Source organism: Lynx canadensis, chromosome B2 (genome assembly GCF_007474595.2).
Source record: "Lynx canadensis isolate LIC74 chromosome B2, mLynCan4.pri.v2, whole genome shotgun sequence".
Taxonomy (NCBI): domain Eukaryota; kingdom Metazoa; phylum Chordata; class Mammalia; order Carnivora; family Felidae; genus Lynx; species Lynx canadensis.
The window spans coordinates 57,766,931-57,771,029 of NC_044307.1; the positions used below are offsets into that span (position 1 = coordinate 57,766,931).

The following is a 4,099-nucleotide window of genomic DNA, read 5'->3' on the forward strand; positions in this document are numbered from 1 at the left end:
AGGGAGAGTAAAGTCAGGACAAACTGAACAGCTATTTCAGAAGTGAACTTACAACTATCCTGATAGAACATGCCAATTCCACAACTAGAGCCTCTCTAGTTTCCACTGGAAAGTTCAGATTCCATCACACTATAGTTTTCTACTCCTTGTAAAGCTTCTCCAAGTATCATTTGTCAAGAAACTACCAAACATTTTCCATCTTTCAGAAGTTCATTGAAAACTCTGGTTAAGTAATCAACCACTTTCCTGTTTTATTTACTGTTATGCATTTCTTTACTGTCATTTAGTTGATGATAATGGAGGGGGGGAAGGAGCATTAAATAAGTGTAATCAGTCTATTAGCTTTATTTACTCATTTTGCAAATATTTACTGAGTGTATATCAGGTGTCAGTATTAACATAAGATTGGTTTGTTGGGCTGTGGATTTTCTCACTCTTGGAAGGCCATTTTTGGGGGAGCAAATCATTTTTAATTTTTTAAAAGAAATGTACCAAAGAGTCATGCAATGCTGTCAGTATTGGATACAATCCTGGGCCACAAGTCCACACACTCCTTTGAAACTGGTCTTGTGACAGCAGAACCTTTCATTTTGTCTTTATTGTTTGCTATGAACTCCACATCCTTTTCAAAAAAAAAAGAAACACACCATCTTTTCTCTGGTATGACTTTCATTGTTGAACTACCACTGTAGGATGTACCTTCTTTCTGAGGTCTAGTTTGCCTTTCTTCACTGTGGCTATCGCCATGTCACCCACAGCAGCAGCAGGAAGTCTATCGAGTCATCCTTTGATACCCTTCACAAAGATGATACACAGATTTTTGGCTCCTTTGTTGTCAGCACAGCTGATCACAGCTCCTACCAGAAGACCCAGGGAAATCTGGAACTTTGCACCCAAAGACCCATCATGTCCTTGCTTTGACATCTTGAATGCAGCCCAGGGGCAATTTTTCTTCTTATTTCACGTATGTGAGACACAAAGAGCCCTGTAGCCTACCTCCTAACCACAGCTCCCCTGAAGAAAAACTCAATGGAGCTGATTAAGTCTCTGTCTGAACCAGCTGCCAAACTCTCTCTCTCCCTTCTACCTTTCCTTTAGGTGTTTGTTACCTTTCTAGAGCCCTGACCTTCCTTTCCAGTCTGGCTTCCACATATTCTTAAAAATATGGAATAAATAGCAAGCTATTGAAAATAATTATTAGGCCAAATTTGAAGGAAAAAGTAAAAATCTACAGAGTTACTCTAAAAAGGAAGCTGCTTTTGGCCAAAAACATTTTCCCAAGATCAAGAGTGAGAGTAGAATTTGACATTTTTATGGACTGCATGGCAGATAAATCCACCAGCTCTGGAACAAGGGTTTGGAGGTTGTGCTGTGCTCTAAAGGATCATCCCTGCAATAAACAGGGACTTCTTTCAAACTGAGAAAGAGCCCATGTAGAATTATAGCCCAGTCAGATTCCCTGGTAAGTCCAGAAAAAGTCAAGACATGAACTTGAGCAGGACTTATAACATGCCTGCACACAAATACTAATTTTTCTGGAAGAACATAACTTCAAAGTATTTTATTTTCAAACATAATGCCCAGGAACCATACGTAACCAAGCACCTCAAAAAATTAACTACCATGAGCAAGAAGCAGATCCTCAGAGAATTCAGATATTGGAATTACCACATGGAGACGCTAAAAACATGATACTGACCATTTAAAGGAATGAATACAGAATCAAAGATATCTTCAGAGAGTAGAAAACTGTAAAAAGTGATACCTGGGGTTAGGTCAGTATGGAAGATAGGGCAGCCTTTCAGGACGAGACAAGTTCAGGGTCCCCATACTACTTCGTCATCTTAATTCCATCCTAGAGCAGCCTTTTAACCTTGAGAACCTAACAAGAGAGGTACTAGACCCCTAAGGGGCTTAGAAAATAATAGATATTAGCAAGAGCTGGCAGAATCTGAACACTTACTATACGTCAGATATTTTAGTCTTTTAGGGCTGCCAAAGCAAAATACCACAGATGGGGTGACTTAAACAACAGCAATTAATTTCCCACAGTCTGGAAGACGGAAATCCAGGATTAAGGTGTCAGCTGGATTGGTTTCTCCTAAGACCTCACTCCTTGGCTTGCAGATGTTTGCCTTCTGTCTGTGCCTTCACATGGCCTTTTCTTTGTGCTCTCGCATTTCTGGGGATTCTTCCTCTTCTTATAAAGACTCGTCATAGTGGATTAGGGTCCCATCCTTATTACTTCATTTAACCTTAATTCTCTCTTTAAAGACCTTAATCAAATACAGTCCCATTGAAAGTTTGGGCTTCAACGTCTGAATTTTGTTAAGAGAAAATATTTGCTAACTTTAAGAAGAATGTTATATCAGTTTTTAGCTAACAAATGTTAATTAAAAAGTGAATAATATGGGGTGTCTGGGTGGCTCAGCCAGTTCAGCGTCCAACTCTTTGTTTCGGTTTAGGTCAAGATCTCATGGTTTGTGAGTTCGAGTCCCTCATTGGGCTCCACACTGACAGAGCAGAGCCTGCTTTAGATTCTTCCTCTCTCTTCTCTCTTTGTCCCTCACCCAATCGTGCTTTCTCTCTTACTCAAAATAAATAAACTTTTAAAAATGTGAATAATAATAAATAATAGAGATTGCATTTTATCATCATGATAGTTGTAATCTTTGTAGAACTTTGGTAGAACCATTTGACATATTAGAATTCACAGCATCAAACAAAATAATCTTCAAGAATTGAATTTTACTTTTAGCTATTTAATTTGATGTATATTTAAAAAATCTTTGAAAAAAAAAACTCTTTGGAGAATTTTTTATTTCTGTGAGGCAGAATTAAACAGAATATTAATTTTGTCAACTCAGATTTGGAGTTGCTTGTTTACAAACTATTCAAGCAAGATGGAATATCTGGTAGTACATATATAAAAGGCTGATGGAACCAAATAAAGCCTTTTCCCATACTTTTCAGATTAAAATACAAGCATAGCAGGGTTTACTAACACCCACTAATTTCCTGTAGAAGAAGTTCATTTGCTGCTGAAGAAATAAAATGATGTTCCTGGAGAAGGCAAGCCTTTCTCACATGATACCTAGTGTAAAGATCCTCTTGTCATTTAACTCCAAGAAGATTCTGGAATTGGTATGCTTGTCATGAATGCTGAGAAGGAAATGGAAATTCAATGGTGATTCTGTTTTCCTTAAAACCAAATCCATTTCCATTGCCACAGTTTTAAATCCAAAGCATACAGACTAAAATTTTGTGGAAAGGAAGTAGTTCACAAAAATATATTTTTTAAATGTGTATCTGTAAAAGAAAGCTTTTTTAAATTCACTTTTTATCCTAAAACTTTTCAAATACACATAAGAAAAAACAGAAGAAACCATTTAGGACTGGTCACCTAAAGTCTACAATTACTAGCATGTTACTACTCTTATCTAATCTCCATTCACTAACTTTTAATCTATTTATATTTTCTAGAGTCTTTTGAATAAAATTCCAGGGGCTCCTGGCTAGCTCAGGAAGTAGAGCATGCGACTCTTTATCTCAAAGTCATGAGTTCAAGCCCCACACTGAGTGTGGAGCCCACTTAAAATAAATAAATAAATAAATAAATAAATAAATAAATAAATAAATAAATAAATTTCTAGATATCATATGGTTTCACCCATATGAATTTCCACATGTGTCTCTAAAAAATAAGGATTCTTTAAAAATACCAGTATCAGGGGTGCCTAGGTGGCTCAGTCAGTTGAGTGTCCAACTTCAGTTCAGGTCATGATCTCATGGTTTGTGGGTTCAAGCCCTGTATTGGGCTCTATGCTGACAGCTCAGAGCCTGGAGCCTGCCTCAGATTCTGTGTCTTCCTCTCTCTGCCCCTCCCCTGCTTGAATTCTCTTTTTCTAAAAAAGAAAAAAAAAATTATCATACTTATATTTTTAAATTTCATGAACACCCAGTATGTGTTCAATTTTCACCAATTACCTTAAAAGTCTTTTTTGTGGCTCAGTTATTAGTTTGTTCAACCATTTATTAGCTTGTTCAAATCAGAATCTAAATAAGGGGAAGCCTGGGTGACTCTGTTGGTTAAGCGTCC

At 37.1% G+C, this 4,099-nt stretch overlaps 1 pseudogene; it reads right to left on the minus strand.

The window, feature by feature from the left end:
- Positions 1-499: 499 nt before the first annotated feature.
- On the minus strand, positions 500-924 carry LOC115513338 (annotated as a pseudogene).
- Between the last annotated feature and the right edge of the window lie 3,175 nt (positions 925-4,099).